General features: G+C 50.3%; 1 pseudogene; it reads left to right on the top strand.

Moving 5' to 3' along the window:
* The first annotated feature begins 847 nt into the window (after nt 1-847).
* LOC131273757 (C-type lectin domain family 4 member F-like) lies at nt 848-14,724 on the top strand (annotated as a pseudogene).
* Nucleotides 14,725-15,975: the final 1,251 nt, after the last annotated feature.

Raw genomic sequence — 15,975 nt, 5'->3', positions numbered from 1 at the left:
TAGACATGAGCTTCACAAGCCTGTCCATTGGTTTGGGGTGTCCCCAGCCTGCTGCCATTTCTCTGAGCCCCTCCCTGGCAGGCCAGAGCTTGGCTTGTTGCTCTTCTGGCCTGAAGAATAAACAGGGTCAGGCCGAGGAACCTGGAGCACACACCCAATCCCCAGACCCATTCCCTTGGGGATGACAGCCTGGTTAGAGGAAGGGGGTGAACCTTAAACTTGATGGACCTGGTTTTAAATCGCAGCTGCACACCTCAGGGTCCTGGGACTCGCTCACTCTCCACCCTTAGCGGGTTTCCCTGAACACGCTTTATTCTGAAGCTGGAGCTGCAGGCCCGGCCCATCTCACAGCCCAGGGGACATTGTGACCTCCAACAGGTAGGCCCTAGGACTGACACTCTGAGGCAGAAGCCCTTTCTCAGGATGCAGGGACCCCGTGCCCGGTGTGGGGGTGGTGGGAGCCCCACAGGGTGTGAGCTTGCTGTGGGCAGGACCCATGAAGCAGCTTTGTCCTGTTTGTTTGTTTGCTCCATCCTTCCTTCCGACAGGCTTGCAGAACTCCTCTTCTGTGGGTCCCCCCACCCCCGCCAGCCTCCTCCATTTCTGGGTGATGTGGTCCCAGCTGGACTACCTGGCTGTGTGATGCCACAATGCCCCAGGTGACACTCTCATCTCAGGTGCTCCTTTTTCTTCTCCAGAATCCCTGTGTGATAAGCACGGCCGTAGTTCTCACCCACAGGACAGACAGGGAGACTGAGGGGGCAGGAGCACGGAGCACACGCTCGTCCTGGACACTGGCTTCTCCCACAGGGATGGCCCCCGTGGCAGTGGTTTCTGTGGCCCCAAGATGAGGAGGCAAGTTATGGCCACGCTGGTGTTGGCGGTGGTGGCCGTGCTCTCCCCTCTCGTGGCTCTCCTTGTTGTGGGCGAGCCCCTCGCGCATCTGAACCCCAATGGCTCTTCCTCCTCGTCCTGCACAAAGCCCTCTAGGGACCCCGAATGCACCCGGAGGGTCACTCCACCTCCAGGCCCAGGTCTGGGCCAGATGCTTCCTGGGAGCAGACAGAGGCCACCATCCAAGGGGGGAGGCTCCTCTCCAGAACCAAAGCTCATGAGGGAAGACCCTGAGAGGGGCTTGGAGCCAACTCCCTCCTTCTGGAATCCAACCGCTAGGGGGTGTGTGCACCTGTCCCCAGGCCTCAGGTGAGAGGTGGTGTTGACCCAGGAGTGGGGTCTTTCAGTTCAACAACCTCGGGCAGATTCCTCATTCCAGGAGTTTCAGTTCCACCTGGGAGACACCACCTGGCCGCCACCTGTGGAACCAGATAGTGAGTAGCCACAGTGGAGGGAGGGAGGGCGGGAAGGGAGCCGGTGTCGGGAGGCCCAGGACCCAGGACAAGCCTCTCCCCTGCCATCCCCAGGCCCTCAATGGGTCTGAACTCTTTAGAGGAGGGCATAATCCTTTTTTTTTCAGTGTAGGTATATTGAGTGTAATGAGCATCACAAAGTGCACATAAAGTGCACAACCTGTTTTGATACGTGTACACCCATGAAACCATCACCACAGTCAAGATGCTGAACACATTCACCACCTGCCCTACCTGAACCCAAGTTTTTAACCCTTTGTAATCCCTCTACTCCATTTTTCATCCTCCCCAGGCAACTGCGGCTCTACTTTCTGTCTCTGTGGATTAGTTTGCATTTTCTCCTTATAGACATATAAGGGATTGACTGGACATACTCTTCTTTTCTCCTCTGGCTTCTTCCACTCAGCATAATTATCCTGAGTTTCACCCTTGCCGTGGCGTGCACAGTAGTACATTCCTTTTTATTGCTGAGCTGTGTTCCATTTTATGGCTACGCCACGACTTACCCACTTAGCTGTTGATGGGATTTGGGTTGTTTCCAGATTTTTATTTCAAATCTGCTCTGTCTAGTTAAAAAATGAGTTTGTCTTCTTGCTGAATATTGAGAATTCTTTATGTATTCTAGATACAAGTCCTTTATCAAATGTGTGATTTGCAAATACCTTCTCTCTGTCTGCTTGCCTTACTCAAGGTCATTAAGATATTCTCCCATTTTCTTCCAGAAATTTTAAAGTTTAGGTCAATCATTCATTTTGAGTTATTGTTTGTGTAAAGGTGTGAGGTGTGAAGTTCACGTTTTTTAAAAAAGATTTATTTATTTTATTTATTTATTCCTCTCCCCCCAGTTGTCTGTTCTCTGTGTCCATTCACTGCATGTTCTTCTGAGACTACTTCTATCCTTATCAGTGGTACCGAGAATCTGTGTTTCTTTTTCTTGTGTCATCTTCTTGTGTCAGGTCTCCTTGTTGCAGTGCCACTCCAGGGCAGGCTGCACTTTCTTTCATGCTGGGTGGCTCTCCTTACAGGGCACACTCCTTGAGCTTGGAGCTCCTCTGCATGGCACGGCACTCCTTGTGCGCATGAGCACTGTGCATGTGCCAGCTCCACACGGGTCAAGGGGGCCCAGGGTTTGAACCACAGACCTCCTGTGTGGTAGTTGGTCACCCTATCTGTTGGGCCAAGGCTGCTTCACTGAAGTTCATTTTTATTTGTTGCATATTACTATTCAATTGTTCCAGGGCCATCTGTTGAAAGGATTATGCTTTCTCCACTGAATTGCCTTTGCTTCTTTGTTGAAGATCAACCTGGACTTCCTTTCTGTTCTTCTCACACCTGCAAAGGCCAGGTGGTCTCCCACTTCCCCTAGCCAGGTCTTGAGGAATAGGGCAAGGGTCCTGAGGGTGGATGGAACCAGGAGGTGACCATGGATGTGTGAAATTGAGTCCTTGCTCATGAGGAGAGCCACGGGTGATGGCAAGACCAGGGGCAGTGGCAGGTGGCCTTGCTGGGAAAGACCCTGCAGAGGAAAGGGCTGCAGTTTCCTTGAATGGCCCTGGTGGCCAAGATCTCTCACTCAGGGCTCTCATATCCCCAAATTGCTCTGACGGGACTCTTGTCCTCCATTTTCTGTAGGGGTGTCCAGCCCTTTCAGAGGCGATTTCAGCTCAGAGGCCCCGGGTGACCTGAAGGTGTGGCACACCTCCATCATAGCACTGTGGATTGAACAGGGGCCTTCTGCCAGGAGCACCCATTTTGTTCCTGTTGTTTTTCACCCCTGAATTTGTAATCAGAAAATTTGTTTGTTGTTTACATGGTTTTCAGGAGTAACAATGATAGGTCAAGAGGCTCAATGGTTGTTGTACAAATATAGCTCAGGACTAAAAATGGGCCTTATTCACATCTTCTTTTTCTCTATGACTCTTCTAATGGTGAAATTTCTGTGCAATTAAACTTCAACAGCTCTAAGTTACATAATGAGTTATTTTCAAGTTCAGTTACCACAGCAAAAGAATCCAAGTCTCACCAGCATGACTTTCGGTGTGTGTGGGTAGCTAGTTTACAGTAAGCAAGAATTTCAATTCTTTGGTTCCATTAGTTCAGGTGTGATGGCTAATTAGGTCTTTGGCTATTGCTTGGTCCAGGGTCAGGGAGGCGGCAGGCCACTGGGGGTGCTCTCAGGGCCATGGTGTAGGCATCTCCCCATGGAAATCTTTAGAACACGCTTGTTGATCTCTATGCTTCCCCATGAAATGGGCCTCTTTGCCCGACCTCTGCATTTCCTCCCCTGAAGATTCCCAACATTTTGGCCCAGTGGCCAAGATAAAGAAGCTCTCCAGCTGTTTAAAGAGCATTCTAGCACCTGGGCTGTGGAGATGCAGATGCCGAAGTACAAGGTGAACAATGTCTGTTCTCAGATCCAGACGCTCAGCAGCCTCATGGAAAACACCAGTGCTGACATCCGGATAGTCAAAGGAGTTCTAGAAGATGCTGGCACCTGCCATATCCAGACCCAGATGTTAAGGAATTCCTTGGAGGGGTCTGATGCTGAGATACAGTGCCTAAAGAGAGCGCTGGAGAATGCAAACCCATTGAATTCCCAGACCCAAGATTTCTTACAAAGCAGTTCAGAAAACACCAGGGTTGTACCCCACATGTGAAGCCGAGGCCTAGAAAATGCCAATGCTGAAATTCAGGTGTTAAAGGCAGGTTTACACTTTGCAAATATGAGTTTGCAGAATGCCAGTGTTCAGACCTACCTTTCGAAAGGCAACCTGGAGAAGGTCAGTGTTTTAAGGACCCAGCACCAGGTTTTAAGCAGCAGTTTGGAAGGGCCCAATGCTGAGATCCAGAGGCTCTGGGGAGGCCTGGGAAATGGAAGTGCTTTCAATTCCCAGACCCAGCACTTTATAAAAGGCAGTGTAGACAACAGCACTTTTGAGATCCAGTTATTAAGAGGTCGGTTAGACAGGGCTGGTGAAGTGATTCAGTTGTTAAAAAAGATTTGGAAACTGCCATTTCCCAGACCCAAATGACAAAGGGCGGGATGGAGCAGACAAAAGTTGAGCTCCCAGGAATAAGAGCAGTATTGGAAAATGCCAGGGGAGGTAGAGACCCTAACACAAGGAATGAAGGGTGCTGCCTTAAATTCCCAGACCCACATGTGAGAAAACAGACTGCAGGAGGCACAGGCTGAGATCCAGAGGCTAAAAGTTAATGTGAGCAATACCAACTCACTAAGCATGAAAATCCAGGAGCAGCGGAGCAGCCTGGAGACCCTCCACGCAGCCTTTGCTTCACAGGAGCAGCTACAAAGGACCCAAAGTAAGTGGTAGGGAGGGTCCACCCTGGGGAGGGTAGAGTTGCTGGGATGTTTCTGCCCATTTAGCCTCAAGCATGTGTCCCCTCTGGGAAAGAGCAAGGGTGGTGGAGAGAGGACAAATCCAATAAACGCTGTTCCTCTGTGCGCAGGCGGTAGCACAGAAGATGTGAGAAACTTTGTCCCTGCTCTCAGGTGGCTTATAATCTCTCCACAAAATATCTCCTTTTGCAAACCAGATCTTTGTGATGAAGGCATGTGGTAATGGCAGAGTGTACTTGTAGGGCCAGACATCCTGTTTGTGACTTCCAGCTATCACAAACAGTGTGAACCTGAACAAGTTGCTTACCTTCTCTGAACTTCACCTTCAAAATGGGGGCAATAGGATTGGCTTCACAGGGAGGATCAAATGAATCAACATGGGTAACACACTTAACCTTGTAGCCAGCATTCGAGCATGTGTCTGACAAACTTTCATGAACATCTACCATGTGTCAGAGGGTTAAAGATGAATAAGACATGATGCCTGCTCTTGAGAAGGTTACAAGATGCAAGATGGAGACAGACCTGTAAGCAAAGTCATATAGATTGGTGGAAGAGATGTTAAGTTAGAAGCAAGTACTGGGAACCAAGAGGGGGGAGGCAAAAAGAAGGGGGAGAAGGGATCTTTTGTGGAAGGGGGGAAGGAAATCTATTATCTTTCTATCTAATCATCTATGTAATCTATCTATGCAAGTTCAAAAAGCAAAACCTTTCCTGCATGAACTCACTCTGACATTTTATATTCTATTCTTTAAAAAAAAGAGCAGAGCTTGTCAAAACTGATAAACCAAATTTATGACCCACTAATGGGTCAGTTATTACAATTTGAAAAACCCTGGGCTAGAGGAGTGGCCAGGGCTGGAGAGACACAGGCTAGATTGGAAGGCCTCTGATGGGCTTGGCTTTCATCCTCCAGAAAATGAGGAGCTGTCGAGGGTGCATGGTAATGTTTGGATATACTCATAGTGGCAACAATTAAAAACTACAGCTGGAGGGGTACTGACTTCCTGGCCGGAGGTGCTCTGTCATGGTCCCTAGGGGAGCAGCGGCAATCCCCCAGGTGCAACGGTAAGGACCAGGAAGGAATGAGGGTCCAACAGGGAGAGCATGATACTAATGACTATGCTTGTGAGCCTATATGCCTGAAATAAGAACAAGGCCTAGAGCAGCACTGTGCCTGGGAATTTCCTCCTGACAGCCTTCATGTTACTCAAATGTGGCCAGTCTCAAAGCCAAACTCAGCATGTAGATACAGTGCATTTCCCCCAGCGTGGGACATGACACCTGGGCATGAGCCTCCCTGGCACCGAGGGATCACTACCAAATACCAGCTGAAGATGGAACTAGAAAATGACCTTGAATTAAAGGTTCAATGTGGATCAGCAGAATATCCCTGTCTACATATAATAATATGACTTTAAAATGCTGTTTGACCTAATGTAAGGGGGAAATGGAAAGCAGAAATGAGTTTATATGGCTATGAGTCTCTAAAAAAGAATCTGGAGGCTGTCAGAAGGATTGCCCTTGTGCACAGCTGAGCAGAGTCTGGGAGACAGATGGAGTGGATGCAATCCCAGGTGTTGGTTCCTTTGAGGGCTAAAGAGACCCACGGGTTCTATGGTCTTGGCAGACAGGGTTCACTGCCATGTCAGATGGCCCTTCTTTGGAACTGGTGTTTCTGCGTGATGGAACTGGACTCAGATGGGATCTCTTTTCATAAGACTTTCATCCTACTTTACTGGAATTGTTGTTGGTGTTGGGGTTTAAGATATATTTAGGGGATTTGAATCTCTGGACTGACAATAGGATAGCCAGGCCCTGAGTGTCAACAGACTCCAGCTCCTACAATCTGATTTATTGGACTCACCTCACTCAGCTAAGATGGAGTTGAACAAGGACAACCACCACACCATGGAGCCTAGAGTGCCTACAACTGAAAGCAGGAGGATTGCATCCAGTATCCATGTGGAATCTGAGCCTCCACCTGACTTAGAGGTGCAACAGATACAACCAATCCAAGGCCCAAGAGAAAAGGTGGCATTGGAATGGGAAAAGTGGACATGGTGCCTGATGGATATGGGGAATGGCAAGAAGAGATGAGATGTTGAGGCGCCTTTGGAACTTGGAGTTGCCCTGGATGGTGCTTCAGGGGCAATCACCAGACATTGTAAATCCTCCCAGGGCCCACTGAATGGAATGTGGGAGAGTATGGGCCATGATGTGGACCATTGACATGAGGTGCAGAGATGCCCAGAGATGTACTTACCAAATGCAATGGATGTGTCATGATGAAGCGAGTGAGTGTTGCTGGTGGGGGGGGGGGAGTGGTGGGGTGGGGGTAGTGGGGTTGAATGGGACCTCATATAATTTTTTTTAATGTAATATTTTTACAAAATCAATAAAAGAAAAAAAGAAAATGAGGAGCCCCTGAAGGGTTTTAAGGAGAACCCTGAGGTTCTGACTTGGGTGACTGAACGGAGGGGTCCCCAACTGAGGAATAAAGGAGGAAGAGGAGCAGCAATATTTGGACATGCTGGCTGTGGTGCTTTGGGGGACATACAAGTGGACGTCACCTGCAGGCTGTCTGGAGTTGAGGAGAGAGTCCAGGGCTGCAGGCATAGGCTTGTGTGCCCCGGGTATGTGGGTTCTGGTTGCAGCGGTCGGAGTGGAGGGTTTGCATGAGACAAAACACAGAAGAGGGCTGAGGGTGGGGACAGGAATCAAGCTTCAGGGGTCAAGAAGGGAAAGACATGTGTGTGAACCAACGGAGGACAGGGGAATTGGGAGATGTGCATGTGGGAAAGCCAAAAGAGGAGAGAATTTCAAGATGGGAGTGGTCAGTTCTGGCACATACCAGAGAGGCCATGTAAAATAAGAACCGAAAAGCATCCACCGAGGCTAGGCAATTAATAAGTCATTGGAATGAAATTTCAGTGGAAGCAGATCATGGTTCTTGGGCATGAATCGATCAGGTGTATGAGTCTATCAAGGAACATAGCTGAGAGGGAAGGTGAGAAGGGGGGAGGAGTAAAAATCAAATCATCTATTCCTCCATTACAACATCTATCTGTTAATTATAGACAGTGTGGCAAATACTAAAAAATTGCAAGATGAGAAAACAAGCATCAGTATTGCCATGAAAATTTGCCTGCTTTCCATCAGAACCACTTGCTAATATTTTGGTGAACTTGAGAGTGAGTTTCCAGATTCAGACAGGCTTCACCTGAGGTTCAAGGAAGGGGAACAGCAAAGAGGTGGAGGCTGAAGATAGGGAGGAGAGTCAAATGCACGTTGCATGACTGGCCTTGAAGGAGGCTGGGATGGTACTTGAATCTCTGAGGCTGGGAGGGGAGCAGGTGTGGAAGTTGGTGTCCATGTGCAGATGTGGAACACGAGACTGCGAGAGCTGCTGTTAACCACATCTGTTTCTGGGTGGCATAGGAGGTCACTTGCTAAGGAGGAGGATGCCTGTAGGGAGCTGGGGGAGAGAAGGGATGGTTGGGAGAAGCTGCTGGAGAGATGGGGGCTGACAAATGAGGGACTTGGCAGGCAGTGCCGAGCCCCTGCTCTTTCCCCTGTTTCCAGTCGAGTCTAAGGAATCACTGGCCATGCGGACCAATGCCTGGAAGTCTTTCCTCCTTCCTGCCTCTCCTCGAGCCCCCCTGCTGCCCTCCTGCTTTAGTATGGACTGAGAGGTGCTCCATCCTGGCTGTGCATTGGAGTCACCCAAGCACATGCCTGGGACTCATGTACAGAGATCTTATGGATTTTGGTCTGGGATTTAGCCTGAGCACCATGAAGTTTTAAAACATGGGCAGTCAGGGTGCAGTATCATTACTTTAACTTTTCCTTAAAGGGCCAAATAATAAAATTGAGACATTGGGCCACAGTCTCTGTCAGGGCTCCTCAGTGCTGTCCTCTTATGCGACGGTTTGCTCAGTCGGTAGAGGTGGGGTCTGGCTGTGGACGAGGGGTCGGTCCAGCTCTGGACGAGGGGTCGGTCCCGCTTGGGATGAAGGGTCGGTCCCACTTGGGACGAGGGGTCGGTCCGGCAGCAGACGAGGGATCGGTCTCACAAGGGGTTGCGCGGTTCGGCTGAAGGGGTCGCCCGGCGAAGCCGGCGACGAAGGGGTCGCCCGGAGAAGCAGGCGACGAAGGGGTCGCCTGGAGAAGCAGGCGACGAACTGGGGACAAGGGAGGCCAGGCCCTTGTCGGGGGCTCTCAGGACTGGAGGGCGCACGGCAGACAAACTACCGCGGAGACAAGGTAAACACGCAAGTCCACTTTACTGAGGGAGAGGCAACAGTTTTATAGGGGCTGGGGAAGGCTGATTGGTCGAAGCCACGCCCTGTTCTGATTGGTTGCCGGCGAAAGGTCAGTGGGCGGTACTGGACGGGGGAGGGGTGGTGGTTAGGGATTGGCTGTCACTGTTGCTGGGGGAAGGGGCAGGGTTTAGGGATTGGTGGCTGCTGTTGCTGGGGTGGAGGGCAGACTTGAGTTTCCCGCCCACGCCTGGCTGTTGCTGCTGTCGGGGGAGGGGAAAAGGGCGGGCTGGATTTTTCCGTCCACACCTGGCTGTTGCTGCTGTCGGGGGAGGGGAAAAGGGCAGACTGGAATTTTCTGCCCTGTGCCTGCGCAGGGAGAAGGAAGAAGAAGGGTGCCGCCCCACAAGGCATCGGGTGGCGCCATCTGGGAGGAGGGGTGGCCGCGGAAGCATGGCTGCCGAGAAGGGGAGACCCGAGGGCACCCTGCGCCCATGCCGAGCTTCCTTCAGGGGTGGCGGTGTGTCCGACCAGCCACCCTATTATGGGGGCAGCGGCTTGGCCTGCCACGGCTGCTCCCCCGCCAGGCCAGCAAACCACACTTCAGCCTGAGGGGTGACCGCACTCTTGCACTGCTGAAGCATCCAAAGACAACGTGTAAATGAATGGGTGTGGCTGCACCAGTGACACTATTTATAAAAAGAGGCTGCTGGAGGGCCCTAATTGGGTTGGGTTTGGATGACTGGTTCTGAGGCCTCAGAGAGCATAAGAATCACATGCGGCCTTGTTAAATATAGACTCTTCAGAAACAATTTCAGAAAAAGCAGTTCTGCGCTGGGCCTGAGAAGGGGCATTTCTGCCATGTTCCCAGGAGGCGCGATGCTGCTGGTCCAGGGAACACACTTTGAGAACGCCTGGTCCATGCTGTCTGTCTCTTCCTGAGATCTTTGCATTTGGGTTCTGATGGATGTTTCTGGCCCAAACGGCATGGTCTTTTTTTCCTGTTGTGCCTTCACATTACATCACTTTGAAATATTTACAGTGCAAACCTGAGCCATTGGGTAAAACCCTTCAGGGCCTCCCATTGCTCACAGGGAAAAGTCCAAATTCCTTGTTATGTGCATAAGATCTAGTGCTGGAAGCCTCTCCAGGCTCCTCTCCCACCCCTTGCATGGGGGCCATAGCCCAGGTTTTGCACACATCAGCTGCAGCCATGTGGTTTCATGCCTGCCTGCCTTTGTACCTGCCACTTCCCCTGTCTGGAAGGCTTTCCTTGGACCTGACCTGATCACCTGGAAAATCTTCCTCAGTGTTTTTTTTTTTTTGATTTTTTAAAAGTGATTTTCTGATTAAAAATTTTAAATTTTCAAGCAGTTGTAGGTTTACAGGAAAATCCTGCAGAAAGTTCAGAGCTTTGCCCATGATTAACGTTCTCCCTTAGTGGGTACATTTGTTACAATGGATGAACCAATATTATTATAATCATATGATTAACTAGAGTCCATAGTTTAGAGTAGGGTTCACTCTTTGTATTGTACAGTTCTTTGTTTTGTTAAAATTTTTTTATTGTGGTAACATGTATATAACATAAAATCTTCCATTTTATCTCTTTCTGTATATACATTCACCAATATTGTGCAACCATCATCATCTTTTCTGGCTGGAAGCTTTTTTTGGCCCCAAATGGAAACTCTCTACCAATTAAGTATTAATTCCCCATTCCCCACCCCTTCAGTTTTTTTTATGACTCATCTCAAGGAACATCTCATCCCAGATTCCCTTGCTAAGCAACACCCCCAGCCCAGGTGACATAGGCAAACCCTCTTTTGTGCCTCTATTCTAACCTGCACGTGGTGTTTAATTAGTGCATCTTCCATCCCCTTCTTACATCTTTCTCACTTCACAAGACTGTAAATTCCTTGAGGACATGAATCGTGTCTTATTGGTCTTTTTATAACAGTCCCTGGCTCATAGAAGCTGAGGAATGTCGAACAATGAATGCATGAATGTTGAAGATATGAATGAAGAAATGAGTGTTGTGGCTCCATTTTAAATAGCTGCAGTAGAGATGATGTTACAGAGCAGGATGTGGTGACAAGGAGGGAGGAAAGAGCTGAGACTTGGGGCTCCTGGTGACAGGATGAGCTCTTAGTGTGTGACACCTGTGAGGGCAGGTAGAGCAGGTGATGAGGAAGTCCTGGGATAGTCCTGGGTGTGGGCAGCCAGAGTGGATGGAGATCAAGTCAAAGAAGTAAAGGAGTCTCTGGATGGATGGACAACTTCCTAGACAGATGGTGCGAATTGAGATGGAGAGGACTGTACGGTGGCAGCAGTGAGATGGGAAATAAAGTGACATGATCACAAAACACATGTCTCAGCAGAGAGTTTTTCTGGGTAGCAGAGCCGAGTGTCCCAGGAGTACTGAGCCAGGCATCTTGAGCTGCAGCTCCCTGGGGAATTCGGTAGTGGGATGGGGGCGTGGTCTCAGCAGCACTTGCCCTTGGGGAACTGAGCCTCAAGGACGTGGGCCTCATGGCCAGCCGCTGGCAGGTTCAGGAAGGCCAGCACTGGGACATCTGCCATCAGCCCCTGGTTCCCTCTCCTCCCACCTCTGCTGCATCTCAGCTTGTCTGGCTGCTCCTTCAAGGCTGGAAGTTCTTCAGGGGGAGCTTGTATTACTTTTCTGATGTTAAGAAGTCTTGGAGGAGGCTGTGCAGTTCTGTGTTTCCCAAGGAGCTCACCTGGCATCGGTGTCCTCTGAGGAAGAGCAGGTCAGAGCTGGGGGCTTGGGGTGGTTCTGACATGGGTGGTGTGTGACAAGGGCCTTTGGTGTTTTAACCTTCCTACTCTAGGGGATGGCACAGCCCATAACCTTCATGTCTCCTGTCAGGCAGGGAACAATATTGAATTCCTCTGAGCATCTTGCACTGGAGGCGGAAACCTGGACAACAAACCCCACTGTCCTCAATGAGTGGGGAGATTCCCGGAGGTGGACAGATGCCAGCAGCAGGGCAGGGAGAGGCGGGTGGCGGGGCAGCACCCTGAGAGCGTGAGGGAGCATGCTTTTCCCTCAGCCCCTCAGGTCCCTTTGGGCTTCCTCTCCAGTCATCAGGCTTGAATTTTTTTTATCCCCGCCCCCTTGAGGCTTGCTTGCTGTCTACTCTCTGTGTCCATTTGCTGTGCATTCTTCTGTGTCTCTGTAATCATTCATTTTAAAATTTATCCCACGCCCCCTTGAGGCTTCTTTGCCGTCTGCTCTCTGTGTCCATTTGCTGTGTGTACTTCTGGGTCTCTGTATTCATTTATTTTAAAGTATATCCTGCCCCCCCCCCCTTGAGGCTTGCTTGTGGTTTGCTCTCTGTGTCTATTTGCTGCGTGCTTTTCTGTGTTTCTACTTGCCTCCCTTTTTGCTGTGTCACCTTGCTGAGTCAGCTCTCCTTAGGGCTTGCAGGCCAGCAGCTCTCTGTGAGGTACAGGCGAGCCTGCCTTCACAAGGAGGCCCCGGCACACGAACCCAGGGCCTCCCATATTGTAGATGGAAGCTCAACTGATTGAGCCACAGCCACTTCCACAATCTTGACTTTTTTAAATGAAAAAGTTGAAAGTTTTATTACTAGGATAATCAATAGTTACAATATCATATAAGGCTTATGAAAACAATGTTACCCTTGAATTACATAATTTTTAGAAGTAGTTTTTATTTTCAGGTCATTTTGTGAATTCTGAATATAATAACTAGATTGTAGCCTAAGTCACAGGGTGCTGTGAAAAAAATAACCTGTATTGTGTTTATGTGCAATTATTTCAAAGTTTATTTCAATAGTATAGCTGCAACATGTAGCTTTTCCATTGATATTGCAAAAAGTTGCCATTTTAAATCTCTATCTACCACAATTGAAAATAGCTATTCTGGATTAAGTTGCTTCAGATTAGTTTATTTTCATTCCTAAATAGATTTTACATATTTCTCAAATGCTGCTTCAGTCCATCATTGAACAAGTTCTGAAGGTTTACTCAGTGTCTTCTTGATCACCAACCACCTGGGTACCAAGATTTGTTGACATGTCCTGGATTTTCTGCAACAACTTCATAAAGTTCTGTTGATTCTCCTAATAGCGGAGAATAGAGTTTGCTAGTACCTTTTGCACTTTCCGAAGCACCCAGCTCATGTTGTTTGTACACTTTTGTCCCAACTTTGAGAAGACTAGAGAAAACAACATGTCCCAGAGCTTCCTGTGCAAAACTGCCGAGTCCCGCGTTCCAGCACTGTTTTCTGCTGTTATCTGCTCATGCTTGCCTGGGAATTTCTGCACTGACAGCAGAGCGGGCCACTGCACAGCATCCAAGTGGCACCGGTGCCCCCCCCCACATGCCCCTGGTCCACAGGGTGCAGATCAATCTCAATTTTATTGTCCATTAATCCCATGGCCGTGGAGGGCACATGAGCAGGAGACCCAGGCTTCCTGGGAAGGCCAGGCACTCACATTCAATTTGAGGAGCACCAAGGCCATCGAGACCCAGGGTGGCCATCTGGTAGGGGTTGGCCTCAGGATGTGTCAAGGTTATTAACAAAAGACCTCACTAGCTCTGGTCACTTCAGTTGACATGACCGCCCAGCCCACAGGGCTCTCCTGTGACTGTTCTGTGGGTGTGAAGAAGGCCATGATGCTTTGTGAAGCATCCTGAAGCTCTGGCCAGATGTTGTCCCAGGACAGCACACCTCGTATCCAGGGCTGGGACTAGGTAGGGACAGTCACGTGATGGGAAGCTTGGCCTCCCCGAGGGGCCCTGGCAGCTGCTTAGACCCTGGACACACCAGGGAAGGAGCAGGGAGGGGTCCAGCTCTGCAGGGACGTGGGCCTCATGGCCCTGCGACCAGTTGGGGACAGCCTGGGCTCCTCTACATACATCTTGGAGAAGCTTCTCCTCACACCTAGAGTCAGACAACCCACTACCTCCTCTCTACAGATGTTTCTGACCAAGTTCACGAGTGCCCCTCACCACGGGATTGGCCTCACTGACAGGGGCAGGAGGGCTCCTGGCGCTGGGTGGACGGGACACCTTTCAATGCTGCCTTGAGCCAAAGGTGAGTCCATCCGCTGGACACACACGTCACGCCTGGCTGAAGTTGCGTGTGTGTCCTTGCCCAGTAAGTGTTAGTGCTGTGTGTGTCACAGAGGCACGGAGCCTTGCCTGGGCCCCTCCAGAGGACGTCAGGACAGGACAGGGCCTGGGGCTGCAGAGGGTCCTCCTGTTCTCTCCTTTAACACCCCCTTCCTACACCTGCTCAGGCCTTGTTGCAAGGGGCCCTATCTGAAAGGGATCTGAGTGCGAGTTCTGGGGTTGAAGCTGAAAGGTCCCTACCCTCTCCTTTCCCCAACTTGACACTTCACAGACACCCTCCCCATCCTTGGATCATCAGTGACTCAGGATTTCCTCAGCAGACCCAGGCCCACAGGGCATCACAGTTCTGTCACTTTTCTGGGGCTGCAAGGGGACTGGGGAGCTGTGTCACTTTAGCTCCATGTGCCCCAGCAGGGACAAGGGCCACTGCCTGTGTCTAGCTGAATAACGTCCCTCTGTTTCCAGGTTTTTGAGCAGGGACCAGCTGGACAACTGGACAATGGGAAGGGGCAAACAGAGGACTGTCCAGACTCAGCAGATGTGCAATGACATATACTGTGATGCCACCTACCAGTGGGTCTGCAAGAAATCTCTGGGCCACGACATGACCTGAGTGCAGAGCAGAGCAGAGGGGTCCCTCCCGGCGGCCAGCTCTGGGCCTCCTCCTTGCTGCCTGTGAGCCTCTGGCCTTTGCTTGCTCTCTGGGGCTTCCACTTGGCCTCCTAGGTGTCCTGCCTTGAACTGTTGTTTAACCCTTTGGAGGCAGGATAGATAGGGACCTAAGGAGGAAGGGGCAGAAAAACCTAACAAGCCTGGCAAGAGAAACTGAGGCATTGGCCTGCTGGCTAGCATGAATGTGCTGAGCTCACGGGCAAATTAGGAAGGGGCAGCTAACAAGCACACACCCTGCAGCTTACAGCACACAGCACGCACCCAGCGGCTCTGTGATCTGGAGGCAACCTCATTACATGGTGGAAAGAGGGACAGGGCAAGGGGGGCAGCACCCCCACCCCCACCCACTTTCAGGTTACCTCACGCCTCATGGACAGTGACCAGAGCCTGATCACCGGTGGTCAGCACAGCCTGCAGAGCTCGGGAACAACAGCCAGAAGCCAATCACCACCCACCAGCATCCCCTAACCCTCTAAGGGAATCGGATCACCCAGTAGAGTTCCCCTGCTGTGTCTCAAGTATGCCAATCAGGGCACCCCCTATAGTCCTGAAACCCAGGGCACCCCAGGGCAGAACTTTGCATTTCCCCCCTTGCTGCATCCCTGCAGGTGCACTTTCCTTCTCTTGCTTCACCCCAATAAACTGCTTGCCTGATTACTTTGTGGCTGAATTCTTTCTCAAGAAGAAGCTGAGAACCTCGGTACTGGCTCTGATAACACTTTCAAGACGTTGACCCCACGTAAGCAGGGGGACCAATGGTGTGCCCAGGTGTACTCCGCAGTGTCCACCTCCACAACCAGCACAGACTGTCACACAGCAGGTCCTCAGTAAACACTTGATGAGTGAATGAAAGACCTTTGTGTGTTTCTCTCTTCTAGCCCACCACTCCCCCCACTCACCTGTCCTCAGGGTGCGTCTGGTCTGTAATAAGCACACCTTTATTTTTTATTTCAGGGATTTGCAGCTAGTTAGTGCATTGAAAAACAGTAGAGGTTTTTCAATAGGGACTTTGTAGGGGTTCCAAATCCCCAGGAAGTCCTAGGCATCGCTCTGGTTCCCTGGATTTCCTTTGTGTGCAAAGGGGGCTGGGGCTGGATTTAACTAGCTATTTTGCCAACTCCAAAAACCTTTTTTTTCTGTTCTTTGGACTTGCCTCATCTCTATCAGAGATTTATATTTGGCTTCAGCCTCT

This window comes from Dasypus novemcinctus, chromosome 17 (genome assembly GCF_030445035.2).
Source record: "Dasypus novemcinctus isolate mDasNov1 chromosome 17, mDasNov1.1.hap2, whole genome shotgun sequence".
Classification (NCBI taxonomy): domain Eukaryota; kingdom Metazoa; phylum Chordata; class Mammalia; order Cingulata; family Dasypodidae; genus Dasypus; species Dasypus novemcinctus.
The sequence above is the reverse complement of the archived record's forward strand: the minus strand, read 5'-3'. Positions and strand labels throughout refer to the sequence as shown.